Source organism: Equus asinus, chromosome 2 (assembly GCF_041296235.1).
Source record: "Equus asinus isolate D_3611 breed Donkey chromosome 2, EquAss-T2T_v2, whole genome shotgun sequence".
Lineage (NCBI taxonomy): Eukaryota > Metazoa > Chordata > Mammalia > Perissodactyla > Equidae > Equus > Equus asinus.
Genome location: NC_091791.1, coordinates 193,202,422 through 193,224,997, shown reverse-complemented (window position 1 = coordinate 193,224,997; position 22,576 = coordinate 193,202,422). Strand labels below are relative to the sequence as shown.

The 22,576-nt window shown below is 47.2% G+C and overlaps 1 protein-coding gene across 12 annotated transcripts in view; it reads right to left on the bottom strand.

Moving 5' to 3' along the window:
* FRMD6 (FERM domain containing 6) overlaps window positions 1-22,576 on the bottom strand; it is a 203,662-nt gene that overhangs the window by 53,514 nt on the left and 127,572 nt on the right. For 2 of the 12 annotated variants that reach the window (XM_070504346.1, XM_070504357.1), the window contains exon 1: window positions 15,299-15,438. The exons of 3 other annotated variants lie outside the window; for them this stretch is intronic. The gene's annotated coding sequence lies outside the window, so the exon portion shown is untranslated. Of the gene's footprint in view, window positions 1-9,126; window positions 9,220-11,988; window positions 12,120-13,100; window positions 13,179-14,751; window positions 15,038-15,298; window positions 15,439-22,576 lie in introns of those variants that run through there. 7 more of the 12 variants (XM_070504361.1, XM_070504353.1, XM_070504352.1 and 4 more) reach the window with 7 other exon arrangements.

Here is a 22,576-nt window from a genome sequence, read left to right as displayed (position 1 = left end):
TCACGGGAAGTAGAATATGTTTGAAAAGATTACCCTAGAGTGACACAATTCTCTATGGCATAATCAATGCAAGCTAATTAAGGAACATAAGTTGATTCAGTATCTGGCAGAAACTAAAATTGACTTACAAAAGTCCTAACAAAAAAAGAAATCAAATGTTGCATCATAGTTTGCAAACACTCTGGAAATGTTTTATCAACATGGTGACTGACTGGCGGCAAGAAAACAGCATAGGCCTCAGAGCTGGAAGAAAAGTATCACACCATGGTTTTGTGACAAACTCTATCCGGCAGAGGTGTCTACTCACACAAGTCATCTACCCCCTCCGTGTACAAGAGGGAGACCGTTACTCTGAGGATCAAATAGTAAATAAACATTCCTTCTAAAACTACCAAATGTCATATAAATTATGATGCTGCCAGAAAATCTAGTGGAAGGAAATAAGTGCTCACGTTCCTTTAATTTTTAAGAAAGAGATAATATACAAGAATCACGGTTATTACTCTGATGAACACTATGCACCGTTGCCCTACAGACACATGTGCACACACACACACAACACCTGTGGTTGACTTTAGGGCTTCAGAGTCTCCCCTTCACGGCCTGCAGCCTAGGTGAAGCAACCCTGGCCCAGGCTGGCCCACATGCACTGTAACGACTTCTCCACTCCTCTTTCTCCCGCCGACACCTGTCAGCAGTAGCGACCACCCAGACGGCTGTGCTTAAGCTCCTGAGGTATGTCTGCACAGGCACCGCACTGACAGAGCACTTTCAAACACAGTACTTCCTTGGAGCAGCATCTTCCAGTCTCAGACAACTCTGTAAGATCCATGACCTCACTCACATATCAGATGGAATTCACCTTCTGAATTGTGATTTGTGCTAACACCAAGCTCTAAGGTAGTCAGAATTCTTAATCCCACTGCACCACTATATTTCCATCTTCATTTAGGAGGGCAAATCTCGTTAATTAACATATATATATTTAGGAAAAACTATTTTACTCTACATTTTAGCATCTCAGAGAATTGAAAGAACCCCATTTGGTATTATTCTTATGATTACATACAATTATTCTCATAATCAAACATTTTAAAATATATATATGATTTTTTAAAACTACTGTAGGGACCTAATCAATGGCATCTTGATTTGTCTCTTGACAAAAATGTTCTATTTTATAGCTACATTCTACGGGGAATCTTCAAAATTCAATCTTTATTCAGTTTTGAAAACTTAAATGAAATTTATGTTCTTCAATGCTCCATTAAATCAAACTGTATTACCGGTACAAAAGAGCTAAATTTTACTCGTATGGCAGACTTGGAAGATACACAGGTATTCATAAGCACAGTTTTTAGTTTGTTTTATGGGTCAAACTGCTCCCTGGCGTGTGGAGGGTTTAAATTCATAAAGGTAATAATAAAGTAACTTTATTCATATCCTCAGGGGGAAACACACAGACACACAAATTTGAATAAAATGAACTAAGAAGGAGAATGCTCTATACATGATTTTAGTTAATTTCTTTTCTATCAGCCTTTTCATCCCAATATAGAACACACCAGTGTCAGATGAAGCAGGAACAGAAAACAGGAGGGCTGAAGAAATAAGGGGAAGCCAAAACTCCTATCTTCAAAGAGGTCACGGCAACAGCAGAGAAGATGGGTGACACAGCAATATAAATTTTATTTAGAAATAATCCCAACTTTTTGGTCTTTTTTCCCCCCAATCTGAAAGAAAGGTAAGACCAACATAAACTCTTTTCTAAGAAAATGTGATGTCCACAATCACTCATTCCTGGGCCACAGGGCTAAGCATATCAGCTCAAAAGGTCAGAAGCCCATGTCAAGACAACTCCTCGCAGACAACCTGATCACAAGAGAGGACACCACCACTTGTCAAGCCAAGGAGAAAAAAATGCAGCATGGATGAAACGGGCATTTCCAAAGGAAAAAACCTGTGCCGTGGTCACCACAGGAAGCAGAGGAAATGTGTGCACACTCTCCCTGCATTATGCTCACGTGGCACGAGGACAAGAAACCCTGCTCTAAAGCAGCCTGGGCAGATACCCCAAACTAAGGCATTTCAAGAGGGACATCGCCTTCTTGCAACGAGAAATCACAGATCATTTGTAACACTGCATTCCAATGTTAATTTCTAAAACCCAATCTTTACTTACGGTCTTTTGAAAGTTTAAGGAACAAAGTTTTTATTTTTCATAGCCTTTTGAAAATTTAAGCAACAAAATGTATATTTTTCAATGCCAACATTAAATCTGAATACATATCACTGTTATGGGAAAAGTTTTATTTTATTTATATGTCAGACTTGGAAGATAGGCAAATGGGTTTTCCTAAACACATTTCTGTTACATTTTTACGGCTCAAGTGCCTCCCTGACTTGCTGAAGGTTGAAATCTAGATGACGGTTCTCTTGCCTTATAAAGGTCTGAAAGAACAAAGCTGTATGCTGTGGGGCTTAAGTCAAGAGCCCTTTTCTCCTAGGAGCTGTGGCAGAATTCAAAGGAGGGAGAGATGTAGTACCTTGTCCGTCCTCAAACAGCTTCCTGCTCCCTGGGAGGATGTAACTCGCTTCCTAACACAGACAAAGCATCACACCAGGCAGAGACATGCCAGCAGGAGCCACCACTACCACACGCCTGGTCTAGCCCAGAAGAAGGGACTCTGCTGAGTAACCACCTCCCAGACCCAAACAAACCCTCACGCATCCCAGCCCCTAACAAACCCTCACGCATCCCAGCCCCTTGGCAGTTGAGAATATATTTCAAAATCTCAACAGAAAATAGATTATATGTGAAAATGCATTAATTTAGATCCTATATACTGATCACAAATTCCCTGAAAACTTATTGGTCAGAAACGCAAGTCTACATCAAGAATCCATAAGCCAATTAAAGAAAATTTGTTTTATAAAATTAGACAACTTCCATCAGCTTTCCCTGTGAGGTTTTACGCTATGATTGAAATTCACAAAAAATTCTCTTTCCACTTCTTAAACACCAGAAAAAGCAAGTATTTCAGGAAATTACAAATCATCAGTTCAACCTCCTTTTTGCAGATTTAAAATGAATGTGAGCTCAGTTAACGAACACTTGACGTTAAAAAATTTTATTTTAGAAAGATTTATTTGGAATTTATTTAAATTCTACATGACACAACACTTCTTAAAAACTATTCTGTGATCTGATTTTCTTAAATTCCTTTAAGATCACATTTGAAAATCTTGGGTTTATTTGAACTAAAACTTCCTTAAGTATGTTAAATTTTCTGAATCTCCTTCTATAATTACAAGTAACAGGAGTTTCTCAACAGAAATTTCAGAAATGGCACCATCGCAGCTGATCTTTGCTTCAGTGTGACACTCAACTATGCAAAACATTAACTTTACCACTATATTTAGATAGGTTTAGTTAAGTATAGAATTCTATTTTCTTTGGGGAAAAAACTCTTAAAGCATCTCTGATTGTTGTGATAAAAAATATGCAACCACACAAAATTCCACTCTGATTTTTGGCTCACGTACATCATTAACTTTACTGCTGAGGTTTTTCATGACACCATATTACTTCAGCCTAAGATCAGGCTGATAAACCATTAATATTTTTCAGTCATGGGCTTGGAAATATAGAATAAAGGTACTGTCCATCAGTTACTCTTGAGGGAAAATATCCGTTTATTTTTTTATATCCTATCTTGAAAGCCATTAAGAAAAGTCCTTACTGAAAACACCTGAAATAATTACAGTTTCATAAAATAAAAGTTGTTTTGCAAGATAGCTTTATCTGAAATTTCTAGCCCAATTTCCCTTTTGTCTTTTGTTTACTTATTTATACAGTTCAACTTAGATACCAAACAAAATACAACGAATGCTAGAGATATAAATTATAATTCTTTTTCATTAATGCAATGACTACAGCCAATGGTAAATTCTTTGGAAAAGTTTTTTTTTAATTCTTAATTTGTTACAGAAATACCTCTATTTGTTTCTAAGGTTAAATTTTTACATTCAGAATATTTTACAAACTGCTATGGAATTATGAGCACGTCAAGTTTAGAATCTGGTCGCGCTGCACTGCCCACGGCAGCACCCCCCGCAGACCAGCGTGCTCTGTTATAAGGGCTCGGCACTCCCCTACTTCTTAGTAGCGCTTAACAAAACTGAACAGTCACGTACTCTGTTATTTAATTCTGCCTCTCCAGCTAAGAGGTGAAAGCTTCAGGAGATCAGGGATATCATGCCTGTCAAGTTCACACCGTCTCCAGGGCCTTCTGCACGGTGTACACACGACTTGTCAAATGAAAAAATAAGACATTTCAGACAGTATTAGCCATGAGAAAGAAGCATATCTAAAATAATGAAATGGTATGGAGTAATGACCTATTTATTTGGAAACTTCATCCATCTACATACAGAATCAGAGAATTGGCAATAAATGAGGTGTTTAGTGAATTAAGTCAGATTACACAAACGCTACTACAAAGCTACAAAGGAATGGACATGGTAAATTAAGAAAGCCCTATTTAAGAAGTAGATTTTATACAAGATTTTGATATTTTCTAATTATTCTACAGCATGGTTATGGTCACAGATTACCACCCACTGGAAGCTAAATCTAAACAATAGTTAACTTAGTAAATCTAAAATTTGCTGGCACTAGCAAATTATAAGATATGGCTGTTGCCCTCGAGAAACCTCTAACAGAGGTGCGGAGCTGGAAAATGTAAATAAAAAGACAACTGCACAAAGCAGCGTGCGCGAGATTCCAACGACATGATACCAGCAACGCGCAGCTCCACTCGGTGGAAGAGGAGGTGGCAGGACCCGGACTGAGGGTGTCCCTGTTTGAAGGGACAGCGAGAATTATTCGGCCAGACTTAGGAGCTCTGAGAGGACCCTGGAAAATAAGTGTCTACGACTCAAGGACAGCAAACGCCCATCACCACAGGGGCGGCAACAAGGAGTAAAGCCTGCAGGATGGAAAACACCAACGGCCACTTGGTCTCAAGGGTGGGGCAAGAGGATCTTCGAGGGGGACTATGGGGGACTGCAGAGCACACGTCCCGTGTAAAAGGGGAAGCAATCTTTCTCCAAAAGATCACAGCCACACTTTCCAGTTTTTTAAAAGGTGTAAAATTCAATTTTTTTTAATGCAAAATTTCTCAATTTTCAAATGCTGGCAAATAAACGTTTCATGTGTTAAAAAACAAAATATGTCTGCAGCCAATCTTGCTGGTGGGCCACAGTGTGCAGGTCTGGGTTGGCATGTTGAATTCCATGCTAAGAACCCTGGACTTCATCCTGCAGTCACCGACTTCAGAGACTTAACGTTTATTTCAAGATTTGCTTAGCTTTATACCTCTGCACACTCCAGTTTACCGTGTGCAACACTTGGCACTGACAAATTATTTCACGCTGGCCCTGTGTGAGGATTTCTCTGTTACAAGTCAATTATGTTCATTTAACTAACTGTACAGTGATTTACAAGTTTCAGCTGAAAAAACAGTCACAGCGATACTAATAACACAGTGTCGACGTGGCGGTCAGAGAACGCTGACGTGATGTGTATAGACCACAACCCGCTGGAAACACACTTGGAACCACTGGAGCTCCACGTCTCAAAAACACGCTCCGTAACCCACTGCAAATGAAGTCTTTGCCCTTTCCAGCATTTTCCTGTAATTAGCAACTTTCTAAAGACTATTACCATAGTTTCCTTTATTACCAAACACTTGAACACATGTAATAAAGTTTTAATTCTATCAGTCACTGTAAGCTTTTAACTATCCAAAAACAACATTTACGCATTAAAGGCCTATGTGCTAGCATTTTAACAGGCTTAGGGAAAGAAAAGATAATTAGCATCAGGGACTTGTTGATTCGTCTTGATGACAGTGTTACAAAAAGTCAGTGCTGTAATTCAAAGGTAACTCCCAGAAGAGAAAATTCTTGGTGCATAATTATGATATAAAAACAGCACTCTGAAAATTGCTTCATCGCATGCTTTGAAATAATATTCACAATGACAGCCAGCAACAAATTATAGAAGAAACCTTAAACAAGCCACGCTTCTATTATTTGACTTGCTCTGGCTCTGGGGAACCCCTAACCCGAGCCATCCACTCTGTGAATGGAGGCTTCCAGGCCAGCAGGCACGACTACGTGTGCACAGGTCAGCTCACGTCTCCCCCTCGGGCCCTGCTGTATCCTTTCCACACAAAAGGATCAATGGGTTGAATTAAAGAACGTGCCTTTATTAGAAAAAACAGAAGACAACACAAAGTGACAGTGCTTCCAGGATATAGTTTTCACCCAGAGGGATTCAATAAAAAATAAAAAACTGCATTAGAACTGCATTTCTATTTCAAAGGAAACAGACTACAATCTCACTCTAGAGCTGCACCAATGACAACCAGGGGAGGATCAGGGCCGCTCACCCTCAGGGCGCCCAGCATTCCCAAGTCCCACCCACCCCATGCTCCATCCCACATACTGAAACGTACTCACATCCAATACCGAATATTTATATATAACAGAAGAAGCGGAACTAGAAATAAGAGTCATCTTTCATAAGCTTTTCATTCTCTCCTGAGCCCATTCCAGTTGGGTTTTTGTCCCTGCCCCGCCACTGATACGCTCTTGTCAAGGTCACCAATGACCTCAAAGTTGCTAATCCTGCGAGCAGTGCTCAGTGTGGCCTCTCTGGCCTCTCAGCAACCCCAGCAGCTGACTCACTCTCCTCCCTGGAGGCTTTCCCTGACTTCAGGGATATGCTTCTACCTTCCCTCGGGGCTCTGGCTGCTCCTTCTCAGTCTTCTTCATGTCCTCCTTATCAGCTCAGCATCCAAAGACGGACGCGCCTGAGGCTCAGCCCAAGTCCCTTACCACAGGCAGCAAAGTAACTCCTAGTTTCTTCTCCCCACGGTGAAGGTCCACAGAATTAACAACATCTTCCAACAACAACACTGTTACTTAGGGAACGGAGACATTTAATTAGGTCTCCTATGTCGGAAATTTGTGCATAATACCTTTGGCTTAAAATGCTTTCTTAGGAGATTTCTTCTCTCCTCTACAAACTGTCAACACTGATACAACCCAAGGCTTGGTCCATGGACTTCTCTCTGTCTACACACACTCCCTAAGCGAACTCATCCAAATTCTGTTGGTGACTTGCAAACTTGTATTTCCAGCTTGGACCTCTTCCTTAAACTCGGGATTCCTGTATCCAACAACCCACTCAACTTCTCCACTTGGAAGTCAAACACAACCTGTTCAAAACAGCTCCTGGCTATCTTTCCCAAACCGCTCCTCCAGCAGATCCCATCTGGTTCCGGGCAACTCCCTCTTTATGCAGGAAGCCTTGGGTTATCCTCACTCTGATCTCTTTCTCACACGCCTCAAACACAGTCAGGAAATCTTATTGGTTCGACCTACAAAATAAATCTTGGTCATTCCTCACCACCTCCTCCACCGCTACCGGCACCTCTCAACTGAGTTATTGCCAACGGCTGCCAACTCGTGTCCCTGCTTGCACTCTTGACCACCCACTCCATCCTCCTATCTCAACACGGCAGCCAGTGATCCACTAAAGCGCCAGTCAAATCACCTTGCTGCTCCGCTCAAAACTCTCCAATGAGTCCCCATTTCACTCAAAGCAAAAGCAAAGTCCTTACAATGATCCACCAGGCGGGCCCTATACAAAGTGCTCCCAAACCTCTTGGGCCTCCTCCGCTCTGGCTCTGTGGCCTTCTCATGCTCCTTGAACACATGGGGCACTCTTCCATCGGAGGCCTTCCCCGGGCCCTCTGCAAGGCCAGCTTCCTCCCTCAAGCAGTCTCAGTGAGTCCCCCCGGACCTCACTGCTTCACACGCCCCGCATCCCTTCTCCAGCACTCTTAGCGTTCCACACTTGGCTCTGCTTCTTCTTTTTCCAGTCACACTTATTACCTCCTAAAATACTATAAAATCTGCTTTGTTGTGATTATTGTTTGTCTCCTAAGAGGATATAAGCTCCACGAAGGCTTTCTTCTTTATTTTGTTCACTGACTTATCTCCGGGGCCTAGAACTGTGCCTGGCACACTGTAGACATAGGTTATGTTTAATGAATTTAATTAAAAATTTAAGAATTTCAACTTCAAAGTTTTCTTTTAATAGTTGAGCCTTTTACCAGATCCTGAACATTTCTGTTGCTTCTAGAAAAGGCCCTTTGTAACTGAAGAACACAAAGATCCCAGCCTGACCTCGTGGCCCAACACAAATCCAGTGGCCCAAGGGAAGCTAGGGACGTCCCACCTCTGGCCGTCAGTGATTCTGCTCCGAAAAACCAGGACTCCTATGAACACTCACCTGGAAATGCCTAATACCTTTCCACACATGGATTTTGTTTCCCCACCCAGACAAGAAACATTCTGCAGGACTTGCACAAAGTATTCAACACAGTCTTAGAAACTTCACAAAGACATAAACCCTGTTTTTTGATGAACTTAGGGAACATTTTAAAGCATTAAGTTTACCAAGTTCAAGATGTTAGACAACGCCTAACAGGGCCCAGGGTCATCGGGAGCGGCCCCCTTTAATGAACAGATCAGAATGATACATCATGATTATTCTGGAGCATCCTGTGCCCATTTTGCCCGGGCTTGTAATTATGCTATTTAGATGTAAATGTGCCTTTCTAATGTGCTTAAGTTTGTTTTTCTTAAACACTCCGTTTGAAACTTTCAGGCTATTAATTTCCTTTGAATGAATGGTTTAAAATCTCAAGCTTTGGGCCTCATAACAGAACATTGTAAAGGTCTGACCCACATTCTATAAACTGTGCCAATGGTGGGGGTGGGGCTGGAGGAACAAACAGCAACTCCCTTATACCTAATAGCAGCTGTCTCTAAAAAGACTCATGTGAAACCTATGGTACAAGAGCAAAGGCGTGGGCCACAGGTACTCTTTAAGTTTAAAAGCACTTTGCACATTAATCATCATACAGATAAGTTTTTAAATCGGGAGATTTACTTTTTGGCATCTGAAAGGAAATACTTATCTAGCAGGCAGAAGCTGGGGGACCGAGACTGCTGGAAATTAGAAAAGAATTAGGAAATATAACTCACCCAACTGGTGATCAGCAGGACAGGCCAGCTGCCGTTGGCGCAGCAACACACCGCCCACTACCTCTAACTCAGAATACCAGGTTTTCTTGCCCACTTCATGCCATCAAAAAAAGAAAATATAACAAAATCTTGTAAATTGCTTGTAAACTAAGGCTTAGGAGCTTCCAAGAAAACTATAAATCCCTCTGTATGTCGTTTCTTTTTGTGTTAAGTAACAAGAACTAACATTACTTGATTCTGTGTCAGACCAGGCCAGCTGCTTCATAGGGACTATTTCACTTAGAACTCAAACAACCCAATGGGACCGTTACTATTACTGTCCTCATTTTACAGACAGGAGAAAGAGGTTGAGAGAGTGAAGCACCTTCCTGGAGATGACGCAGAGGGGAACAGGGAGCCTGGGCCTGGCCTCCAGAGGCCTGATGGCAAAGGCCTCGTTCACTGTCACACGTCACCCCTCACTTCCGTGCCGCCTTTCACATTTTAGTCTTTCCTGCACTATTTTGCACTATTTCCACGGGCGGCCCTCTGGGGAGCATGTTTTTTACTGTCTAAGATCACACGCTCAGCCTCTGCTGCACAAGCAGCATCTCAGTCTTCCAAGCAGGATACAGTTACCGCCTGCTGTAAAACTCCTGCTATTTACCTGTCGTCCACCCTCCTAATGAGCCTAAGTCGAAATTCTGAGCCTTTTCTTGAACCAGGAAAAACGTCCTTTTTCTCTGTAGGGAAATTTCAAAGATACACCTACACTGACAGTTTCCTTTGTAAGCACTTCATCTGTTAGATTTCTCATGACCTCTGTTTCAGGGAAGTGCTTCCTGGGCATGGCCACAGACCACAGTGTCAGAATCTTACTGTTGTTTTAGGTAAACAGGGATGGGATGTTTCAGGGGATATTTAAGAAAAGATAATCTGAAGGGGGGGTGGGAGGAGGGGAAAAGTGTGTAGAAGAGGAGGCATAATGGCAGGAAGAGGGGAAAAAAATCTTTTTTTGCAACACCTTCTTAAGAATGAACTATTCTGAAAATATTCAGAAAGCAATCCTTTGAAATTAGGGTCCATCTAGGTCATTTACGGATCAACAATGAGTCAGGAGGGCCCCACAACATCACCTACCTGGCACTCATGACCCAGGTCGCCCTGGAGAGCCCTGGAAGGGGCAGAGAGAAGAGGGTGCACAGGAGCCCCAGGCGCCATCTGGGGCCGAGCGGGCGGGCTCGAGGGGGACTCTGCCTGGCGGGTGCTGCACCACTCACTTCGGGCAGGGCCCAGTCTTTCTCAATAGAGCCCCAGACACCTTTGCAAGAACTGGAAAGGGCACTCCACCCTCCAGGCAGTGGATGACCGCAGAGTGGGGCTGGGTTTGACCCTCGATGGCACCAGTCTAGACAAGACTCAGCGTCAGAAGCAGCTTCCACTCCTGGCGCTGTCATCAGCCGAGACCGTGCAAGTCACTCAAGCTCACAGGGCCTCAGTCCCTCCATGTCTAAGAAACAGTGGGCTGGCTATCACCTAAGGACCCTCCTGCTTCCCAGTTCACAACGGAAATCCGGCAACATCCACGGGCATGTCTAATGGTGTCCCTGAGGTGCTGGGACACTGTGCAGAGTGGAGCCTTCAAAGTCTTTGTGACACTATATCTCTCTCACATTTTTGAAGTAGTTTTTCTCTTTTAATCTTAAGACTATACTCTCCTTTCTACTCCAAAGTGCTCAATTTTTCTTGAGCCATCAGGTCACACCCCACATATCAGCCCCAGACTACCCAAATGTCCATCAACAGACAGATAAACTAGGTATATCCATTCACAGAAATAAAAGGAGGACGTCCTGACACCGGCATCAATTTGGACACAGCACTATGTTGAGCTAAAGAAGACACACAGGGGTCGGCACAGTGGCGCAGTGGTTAAGTGCGCACATTCCGCTTCTCAGCGGCCTGGGGTTTGCCAGTTTGGATCCCAGGTGCGGACATGGCACCACTTGGCAAGCCATGCTGTGGCAGGCGTCCCACGTATAAAGTAGAGGAAGATGGGCATGGATGTTAGCTCAGGACCAGTCTTCCTCAGCAAAAAAAAAAAAAAAAAAAAAAAAGAGGAGGATTAGCAGTACTTAGCTCAGAGCTAATCTTCCTCAAAAAAAAAAAAAAAGAGAGAAGACACACAAAAAGAACTTAAGATTCAATTGCATTTAAATGTAGTCCAGGAACAGGTTAAAATCAACCTATGGCAATAGAGGTCAGGACCACGGCCACCCCCGGGGCAGGGCTTGCGATGTCAAGAGGGGCTTCTGGGCGCTGGCAACGTCTGCTTTTTGATTAGGATGCTGACTGCCCGGATATGATCACTTTGTGCTGTACATTACCGATCTGTGCATTTTTCTGGTTGTATGTAATTATTCAGTAACAAGTTCAAAGAAATAAAGTCACAGCCCCCCCACCTCCACCCACCATCTGTGAACCTGGACAGCACAGTGCTGGTACCCGTGGGGAGAAAACTAACCACATTTCATTTCATGTGAACCAGACAAAGAACTGCTGGAAAAGCTAAGGGAGAAACTTCATTAACTTCCTAAAATCTTCCTTCAGAACTTGCTTGATGTTTATAATTTTCTCCTTCATGTGAAACTGCGGTGATAAGCTAGCACACACTACTGCTTTTTCCTCGGTCGTGATATAACAGAGAAACGCTGTTGCTCAAAGTTCTCTAATGTATGTGTACAAAGGTGAAGAAAGTAGAAAACACCTGAAATATCCCAGGAGAACCAATTTGGAACACTGAGCTTCTAAACAGAGCTCTGAGTCAGAAACATCCCAATCATCACATTAACGAGACGACCTGGCTAGTGACCAAATCCCTACCTTGTTCTGAACTCGCTGCTGGTGAGGCCACACGGGGCGGGGCAGGTGGGACGAAGCTCCCAGAACCGGCCTTCTCCTTCAGCCTGCATCTGGTTGATCTGAATTTGGTTCAGCAGCACAGCTGTCTCCTCCTGAAGTAACACAACCGGCCACAGAGCAGTGACTTCTCCCCCTTCCCTGCATTCTAGAAGCCTCTCTGACCAACATGGGAGACTGCGTGCGTGCTCCACTCGAGACATACAGAGTGACCCCACACAAACCTGCATCCGAGGCAACGCCACCACTCAACCTCGGGACAGCCTGGAGCTCAGAGAGCTTGTTTTCACTCAAAACCTTCACCCGTTACTGCTGGAGGGCCTTCTGGTCCCACCCATGGGTGGCCGACACAAGCTCTCCCAAATGCTGGGGGACTAATTAAATATTTGTGGACTCATTGGGCTTAGACAAAAATGTTTCCAGTCTTTGAACTGGAAAGTGGCCTGGGGTGGGGGACAGTCAGAAGCACCCGGTCCCTGAACATTACTGAATACCAAACGAGTGACTCAACAGGACGGCAGGCGAGGCTCCCAGGGCAAACACCCCTCAGCAGCGCGACTTCATGTGTGCAGACCTCACTTCTAATCCTTCTTTTCTCAGCTGAAAAGATCTTATTTAATTTCTACTCTTAAATAGAAAGTCCTCCCTACTTCAGCTTTGTTTTAAATCTCATCCTTCTAAGTTTAGGTTTTCCTTGCAATTCAATGCCTAGTATTCTACTTCTTCCTTCCTCTCACATTCTCTATTTAACTTGTTTGTACTTATTTTTAAAAGCCCCCAAAGGCTCTTCCTCAGGATAATGCGCAGCTCAAAAAGGCCCCCCAACTACCCCCATATCAAACTTTAATGACAGAGGCCAACAATATCATTTTTCCTTTTTGGGTTTTAAGAAAGATACGTTTTAACCAAAATTTTGCCACTCTTGAAATTCCATCACTAAATCTTTCCTATTCCTCCCTCCTGCCTTCAATTGTTTAACACACAATCACAATGTAATCAAACTCCTAAAATGTGTAATTATATAGCCACACAAAGACTTCCTAGAATATATATAACCTCAAGTGTGCAACACACACCCTTTATAACTCTGGCGTTAGGAGTACAGATGAGAAAACACACTGGAGTTTTCTTAGAAGTGGTGCTGGCTTTTCTTGCTGGTGGGAGAGGAGGATGGAAGACCATCACACAAGGACCGACTGTTGTATCCGAAACCACGGACTGTGTTATGACAGGATTCTAAGGAAGACTATAAACACACTTAAGACATTTTTTCTTTAAAAGAAGAAAGCTGAAATTACATAAAGGAAAGAGAAAGCTTCTATAGTTTACCCACGGAGGACACAACACTGGACCCCCCCAGTTTCCCCTCTTATGAGACAGACAGAGGCTTCATCTACCAAACCAGGTCACTTGTGTGGTTCGTATTAAGGCGTAGTAGGAAAAACCCATCTTTGTATGAATGCAGAAAACTTTCTATCCTCTGGAAGACTGAAAACAAGATTAAAATAACTTGAGAAGGCCCGTGAAATGAATTCTGAACCCAGGAAACCACCTAAGGGATCATGTGTGAACGCCATCTGGGAGCCAGGCAGCCGCATCGACAAAGGGAAAACTTGTTGAGATCATCCAAATCTAAAATTCACATACATTTTTACATCTGGACTGAATTAATCTTTTCTTGGTACTGGCTTTCATGTAATAAAATAATTGTTTGCAGGTTTTGGGGGTTTTTTAATCCACAGCCTTAGAAATCAAAATGTGCAACATCCAAGCTGAGGACCACAAAGGATCCCTTTATCAAAAAAGCGAGTTGTGAGACAGAACTCACTGACACTAAACTCTGGACCTGACAGCTCAGTCCCAAACAATTTCGCCGAAACTTTCATTTCAGGCGTCTGCCACAAAAGGCTACACCAGTCTATTATGTCATAAGTTCTGAAAGCCAAAAGCTCTATAAGCATAGTTAAAAGTGGAAATACAGTCCAGAAACCACAAAAGCTCTATAACCCCCACCCCCTATTCAGCTGGCCTAGCTGAATGTGTTTTTAAAGAACTCAGAGCTAAAAATTATCACCCAGCACAGGGAAACTTGGCTTTCAAAAGCAGAGTCTTCATCCTGGCCCGTACTGTCCTCCTGTAGAGAGAGGGGCATGCTACATCCGCAGTTCAAGTTATGTCCTTGAAGCGGGCAGCTTGCTCCTGTTGTCCCCCAAAACGGAGGCGTGGGGGGACAGAGGGGCTTTCGGTCCCCTGGAGGGTTCAGAGCCCCGCAGGTGGGTGCGGTCCGGCAGCGCCAGTCTCAGGCGCTCTTCCAGCAAGGCAGAGGGGAGCGAGTGCACATTACCTCCGCCTGCTTTCTGGGGAAGACGTCCCGCGGATCACTCGACAGCAGGCACCCCCCGGGGACCCTGCTCATGAATAACCCCGAAGGTCCTTTTACGTGAAACGCACATCCAACGCTCTGTTTACAAACACCGAGCGAGCATCCAGCGCCAGCCGCCTCCCACCGCGGAGGCTGCGTCCCCCGTCGAACCCAGCGTTCACTTCCCGCGCCCCCCGCCCCGGCCGGCCAGACCCCGCCGCCCCGGCGCCGCGGGCTCCGGACCCCTCCCCGAGGCAGCCCCGCGGGAGCAGCCCTTCTGGCGACACATGCAACACGGAAAACTTCCCCACAAAGTTCTGGTGCCGCGAAGCACCGAGCCTGCAGTCGCAGAGGAAATGACTGACATTCTTGGAAAATGAAGCCACCAGCGGCCTCTCCAACGGCGTCTCCGAAGCCCCGAGCTACAGCCTGCAGCGACGGGGAGGGCTCCGCGCAGAAGCCCGATCCGAATCGACGCTCGTGAAGCCAGGCGACACGCGCTGCGGGTCCGCAGACGGAGCGCCGGAGCCCACGCGGAAAGGGGGCGCGGGCGGCCCCCGGCCGGAGCAGCCGGGGCGCGGAGGGGCCCTCTCCCGGCCGGGCCCCGCTCCGCCGGGCTCTGACAGCCCCCCGCCCGCGGAAGGCGCCCGCCGGGCCGCGTCCCGGGACGGCCCGGCCCCCCGCCAGCGCCGCCGCCGGCCCGAGGTCGCCCCGCGCAGCCGGCGCCAGGAGCCTCGCCCGGGGCGGCGGGGACCCCGGCCCGCGCCCCCGCCCGCGGCCGCCCGAGCGCCCGCCCCCGCCCCGCCTCCACCGGGGCCCGCCGAGCCCGGCGGCGTGGGGCCCGGCCGCGGAGACCCGCGCCCCACCCGGCCGGCAGGGGGCACCGCGCGGCCGGGGCGCCTGGCCGCGTACCTCGGGGAAGCGCCGGAACACAGGCGCGGGCTCCGCAGCTCTCAGGCCGCCGCTCCTCCGCCGCCGCGCCGCTCCTGCGCTCCTGCTCCGGCTCGGCTCCTCCGCCCGCGCCCGCGCCCGCCCCGCCCCGCCCCGGCTCCACCCCTTCCCGCCCCGGCTCCGCCTCGGGCTCCGCCTCAGGCTCCGCCCCCGCCCCTGCGGCTCCGCCCTGCACCGCCCGGGGCTCCGCCCCCGCTCCGCCTCCGCACGGCCCAAGGCTCCGCCCCTTCCCCGCCCCTGAGGCTCCGCCCACGCCTCTAAGTCCCCGCCCACCGGAGCTCCGCCCACGCCCCTGTGTCGCCGCGCCCGCCCCACCCACTGAGGCTCCGCCTCGTCCCCGCCCCTTTCCGCCCGAGGCTCCGCCCCCGCACGGCCCAAGGCTCCGCCCCCGAGGCCCCGAGGCCCCGCCCCTCCGAGGCCCCTCGGCTGCGGGCACCGCACGTGCAGCCCCTCTGGCCCCGGCCCGGGCTCACCAAGCGTCGGGCGGAGGGGTCGGCGAGTCGGGCCGGGAGGAAGCGGAAGGACCCGCGGGCGCGCAAGGAACCGAGGCCCCGAGAACATCCTCCGCCGCGCGCTCCCCTGCCCCGCCTCGGAGACCGGCGGCCGCGGAGGATGTTCCCGGGCCCCGGGAGTCGCCGGGACGTGGAGGCTGCCCCCGCCTGCACTTGGGGACCCCCGGCCAGCCTGCGCCCCCGGGCCTGCGCTGGGACGGGACGCCTGGCAGAGGACGGGACGCCCACGGGCCTCACCGAGGGAGCGAGGGGGTAGGGTTCTGGGCACGACGGGCGGGTGAGGAGACGAGGAAGCGGCGGAGGACCGGGAAGGGCACGGCGCACAGTCAGTGTCTGCGGACGGAAGACAGCTGTGACATGGCCCTGCCCTCCGATCCGGACAGGACTGTGGAGCCCTGTCGGTGGAGAGGACGCCTGGCTGTGGCCGCGGAAGCTCCCCGGGGACAGCGTCTCGGTCCCAGCTTTACATTCTGCGAACAGGACGTTAGCACCGAGCGCAGGAACGCGGTGCTTGCTCTTGCAGGATTGAGGACGCATGCAGAGCTTCCTCGGACCAAGCAGAGCACTTTCGGAGGATGCTGCGCTTAGGATTTAAAGTCGTGGCTCCCTTATGGATAGGAGGACAAGAACTATGTTTCAGTGACCGCCTTTTTTTTTTTTGGTTTGTTTTGTAATGACCGCCTTTTAAATTAGTTGTATTTGATTAGCAGACTAAACTTAAAACCTGGGTAACAGTAGTTGATTACAGTGTAGCCATTTAAAAGGGGAAGATTACACTTTTTCCCTCCTTTTAATCTTCTGTATGCATTCAGAATGCAAGCATATTTAACGCTAGTTGGTAAGGTCTTAAACTGACGTCTACTGGGATAATCCAGCATTTCATATGTAAGATAAATGAATAATATATTACTATCTTGGAAAACAGTTCCTAAATCTGATTTCATTTCAGGCTCCTTGCATAGAAATCTACCAGAGAACATATTGTTGGATTGTGAAACATTGCTGCAGTATAAAATAACTAGGTAACCCAGCGAGCAAACACTTAAGCAGCTTTGTTTATAACATGTATTAAGATTGGGTTTATTGTCTAGAATTAGACTGTAGCAAAATTTACTATAAGGATATTTTTTGAATCATAATGATTGTATTAACAGTGTGAATACCACAATAAACATAAACTCTTACATAATACATTTTGTAAACCAAGTACTTTAAAACTCTTAAAATCAGCTTTATAAACCCCTGACACGTCATAAAATCCTGAAAGCAACACATAGTCCACTCAAGATGGAAGTGGAGTTGAGAAGGGATGGGTTGTTTCAGACATTTCTTATCATAGGAAATGTTTTCTTATACTTAGCACAGTAAAGAATGTGATTTGGGGCTGGCCCATGGCCTAGTGGTTGTGTTGGTACACTCTGCTTCAGCAGCCCAGGTTCAGTTCCTGGCACAGACCCACACCACTTGTCAGCCATGCTGTGGTGGTGTCCCACATACAAAATAGAGGAAGACTGGCACAGATGTTAGCTCAGGGACAATCTTCCTCACCAAAAAAAAAAGGAGCAGGGTCAGCCCCGTGGCCAAGTTCTCGTGCTCCGCTTTGGCAGCCCAGGGTTTGGATCCTGGGCGTGGACATGGCACTGCTCATTAGGCCACGTTGAGGCAGTGTCCCACATGCCACAACTAGAAGGACCCACAACTAAAATGTACAACTATGTACTGGGGGGATTTGTGGAGAAAAAAAAATAGAAGATTGGCAACAGTTGTTAGCTCAGGTGCCAATCTTTAAAAAAAAAAAGGGGGGGGCAGCTCTGATGGCTTAGTGGTTAAGTTCAGCATGCTCTGTTTCAGCAGCCCAGGTTCAGTTCCCTGGTGCCAACCTACACCACTAGTCAGCCATGCTGTGGTGGTGACCCACATGCAAAAAGAGAAAGATTGGCAATGGATGTTAGCTCAGGGTGAATCTTCCTCAGCAAAAAAAAAAAGAAAGAAAGTGATTTTGTAGGTAATAAAAGTTATATTTTATGATTCTTTTTGATGTTGAGATACAGTTTTATTTTCACTGGTATGAGGAGATGTTTTCCTAAATACAGAACATTGCCCATCAGTGAAACATCATCCTAACCACCTCTTAACCCATCACTTTTTCTATGGCATGTAAATATTAACATAACTCTCTATTTTCGCTTTTGTGTTTCTTGGGAAGAAGTGACTCATTCCATGAATTTATTGAGTACTCCAATACACCAGGCAGAGGCTTAGACTCTGGGCCTCAAAGGAGAAAGTACTCCTGAATCTCCCAGGAGCTTGAGGGAACAGCTGCAGTCTGCGCTAATGCTGGAGACTCGCCACGGCAGAGATTTCTGCAGGAGGAACAGGGGAAGGCCTGAGACCTTCAGGGAGGGCATCAGACATCCCCTGTCAACTGAGACGGGAAGGATGAACAGAAGTCAGCCTGGGCACAAGCTGGTTGAGGTTCTTAAACTTGGTGGCACATTGGAATCACCTGGGGACGTCCAAAAACTGCTGGTGCCTGTGTCCCAGCACACAATTTAACTGGTCTGGGCTGTGGCCCGGGCTTGCGATGTTTGCAGATGCCCAGGTTATTTGAAGTGGAGACACCTGTGGGAACTGGGCGACGGTGTTCAGGCAGAGGGCACGGAGGGAGCAGGTGTGCAGAGGTGCGCATTTACAGCACAGCGGCCATCGCTGTATTTTGTAATTGAAGAGGCCCAAGCGCTGGTGGGCGATAGTCACACATTTTGGTGTGAGGAACACAATTATATAGAAAGCGAAGAGATGTGAACTGCTGTAATTCACATTCCTTCACAAGTGTTTCCAAACACTGGAATAGTATGTTGAGAATCGAGATGAGTTCAGTATATTAGAAGAAAAAAATTAGTTCCTTTTCATCTCTTATTTATAATTCAAGGTTATTTGGAACTCAGAGTATGTTTTAATGCTGAAATATAAGTTCTAGACAGAGAAGGAAGTCAGTAATTTGACATATTGGCTTTTCAAGGATACTTTCCCCAAATTCAATACCGTTCATCATGTGGCTGAAGCTCATAATAAAGAAATTAAGTTCATTTTTCCTTTTGGTAATTACTGAAGTTCATTCAGAAAGCAAAACAAAATGCATTTTAAAGCAATCACAATAAATGTAAATTGATCCTTCTTCAAGGTCTTGAATGTGCATTTGCTAACGTATATTAATCTGAAGACAACTAAGCACATGTGGACACTTAACAGAGCAGGAACGTAGCCCTGGTTTTCACTGCCTAACACTGAAAATGCCTTTTATTATTCTCAGCTGGTATATTACTGTGCTCTGTGAAATAAAGACACCAAAGGAGACTTCAGTGCTCAAGCAAAGTCAGGCAAATTGGTTATCAGTCATAATCCAGCTGTCTCATTATTATGCACCAGGAGCCCTAACCAGGACTACAGGTAATGACCTTGCAGGGGCAGCATGGCACAGAGGTTAGTGTTACCTGCAGTCTAACTCAGGAAGGTCTACCTTGATCCAGGTGGGAGACACAGAGTTGAAAAAATTAACTTTTGCTCTCTTGGCCATCAAATTTTGAGAAAACATTTAAAAATAGGATGACAGCTACCCTGGGACAAAGTTTGGTTTTCATACAGCATGTTAAAGTTTACAGGGGACATATTTCTTTCCATTCTGTTGTGGTCTTATGTTTGTTTCGCCACAAACATCACATCTTAGCTCCTTGAGGCTTGAATGCTGGACGACCACAGACCAGGTTTGCTGAGACCAGGAGGCCAGGCCCTGCCCTCTGGAAGGGGGGCGGCTCTAGGTGCTGCAGGCACTGCTGCGGGAGAATTGCCCTGCAGAGCTGCAGTGAGCTCCTGGAGAGGAAAGGCCGGGGCAGAGGCAGGGCAGGGCTGAACTGAGACCCAGAGAGGGACTCAGTGTGAGAGGGCATTGCCGCCTGTGGGCAGGCATCCATGTAGAGAAGACTGTGGACAGGTGGAAGAGACAACTCAAGAATAAAACTTGCTGGGGCCGGCCCAGTGGCACAGAGGTTAAGTTCGAACATTCCTCTTCTCGGCAGCCCGGGGTTCACAGGTTCGGATCCCGGGTCTGGACGTGGCACTACTTGGCAAAAAGCCATGCTGTGGCAAGCGTCCCATGTATAAAGTAGAGGAAGATGGGCATGGATGTTGGCTCAGGGCCAGGCTTCCTCAGCAAAAAGAAGAGGAGGATTGGCAGTAGTTAGCTCAGGGCTAATCTTCCTCAAAAAAAGAAAAAAAGAATAAAACTTGCTGACGTACCTCACCATTTGTGTGTTTATACAACGGGCCCTAAAGGTCCCTGAGCAGTTTCAGCTGAGTCCTTGATTAGCTGAAAAGCTGAAAGCACACATTCCTGCCCCAGAGAAGGGCAGCAAGTCCCTCCACTGCCCACGCGGGAGACCAGAGCGAAGACAGGAGGAAGACTGGGCAATGGGCCTGTGCTCTGAGTTACGCCTCAGGCGCACTCTGATCATGTCCGTCTGAGAGAGCATCCCAGGAGGAGTCCCTTTCAAACACAGGTGATAAGGTTGTGGCTGTCGTTGACATGCTCTGCAGCAGTTTATGACACCCCATCAGTCTGCGCCTCAGACACACTGAACTGGGACGGGGAGACGCCAACACCCGCTTCCAGAACGCAGGCCTTCCCCAGAATACCAGCGGAAGTTCCTGCTGTGAAATGTCTGTTCTGTTTTCAGCTGTCACCTTGAGTAGATTGTAAGCATAACAAACGCGCCCTTAAGCTTGTTTTCAGTTGCTTAAAAAAAGATGATGACTAAAAACGCGAATCTATGTGCCAGCTCTGTAATGTCAGAGGGAGACACTGAGGGCCCAGGGTCCTCGGGGGCGGCCTCCGTGTCTGGGGTGGCTGGGGTTATAACACGGGGTCCTGATGAGCTGGTTCTATTAACGGGTTGGATAAAAGGGCAAACGTGTATGAACACTGCCTTAGGTGCCTGCTCTCCTCTCACTTGATCCTACGTGAGAAGAAAAGTGTGCACCCTCTCTTGCTGGGCTTGGCTGTGGAACCAAACAAACATCAAAAACCTTGAGAAATTCTTCCACAGGCAAGACCGTATCATTCTATTAGCTAAACAGGATTCTTTGGCTCTAGTAAAGAGCACAGGTTTGTGTTCGGAATCAGGGGTGGTGAGACTGCTCAGAGGCACAGGCCGCACGCTCCACCGTCACACCTGGGGAAGGGGTGCCGGGCACGGCTTCCTCTCTAGACCTGGCTTTGAAGGTGAGCCCTGGCGGGAGGGGATTCTTAAAGATGCTGCCTTTTTAAGACTTTGTTATGTGTCTGTAGTTCATGTGTAGTTAAGCCAAACATTCCATGTGATTTCTTGAGCAGAAAAACAGAATCAGCAAATTAATGATTTTTCGTTCTGCCAACAGTTCTATATTGGATAATAATTTTTGTCACTTACACCCCAATTTCTTAAAGAATAATGGGATACATACCTAATCTATGATAACTTTTTGTATACATAGACTTCATATAATGTACAAATCAATATAAACTATTTTGTGATGGCATCCCCTATTTTCTCCCGCACTTTTACTATCTGAGTCCTCTGTGCGTATATCCCCTGGTGGTCAGCTGTCCCTCCTTTGGAGTCAGTGCCTCCTGTGTGCACAGTCCTGACCCCTCTGACTGTGGCCGCAGCACCCAGGACAGCGTGCGGCCATGTTTGCTGAGTGATGCATCCCGTAAGTGATGTGTGGGGAGGGAGTGTGTGCACCTGTGGGGGTGTGTGCCCGCCTGAGGGCGGGTAGAGGAAAGGAGCAGCACGGTCTAAAACATGTTAGTCCTTTCCCATCCTCACGTCCCACCACAGTGCCCTCCCGCTGGTCCCTGCAGTCAAGCCTGGTGATGTACGATTGTGCAGAGAAAGACCCACAGCCCCAGGACAGGAACTGCAGCGTTGTGAAGGAGGCAGCTATCGGTGGACAAGGTAGTTCTCAGACTTCCAGTCTAGTGGCCCTCAGCTGGAGTTGATTTTGCCCCAGAAAAGCTGGCGGTGTCTGGAGACAGGTTTGGTTGTCCCAACTCCGGGTGGGAGGTTGGAAATGGCCACTCTACTGGGGTCTAGCGGGCAGAGGAGGGACGCTGCCATGCGTCCTGCAGCGGAGGGCAGCTCACAACGAGGAGTCGCCACCCCTGTCTGAGAACCACTGGGCTGAAGGGCCTGGGCTGGAAGAGGAAGGTCTGATCCGGGGCCTGGCTGAGCCTGCTCAGGCCTGTTGAGGCCTGCGGTGGGGAGGGTCCGTGGGGGGGGGGTCGGAGGAGGCACTCAGGCTCGGTGTCTCTGTCTGCCTTCCCCTCGCTCTACCTGCATCTTCTTCTCAGCCCCAGACACCTGTTTCACTCTTGATGTCTTCCTGTGTCACCTTTTCAGTATATGGTGATTTAGGGGAAAGTAGACAGGACAATCAGTTTCTCTGACGAAAGCATCTTTTGCATTAGTGTAACTTCTGCCTCTGGCTGTAAAATTTCTAGTGTGGTAGAACACATCCTCTTGTCAACAGAGGTATGGCACAATTTGTCTCAATCCTGATATTTTTTTTTTTCGCTTGAGGAAGATTCGCCCTGAGCTAACGTCTATGCCAATCTTCCTCTATTTTGTGGGTCACCGCCATAGCATGGCCAATGAGTAGTGTAGGTCCATGCCTGGGAATTGAATCTGGA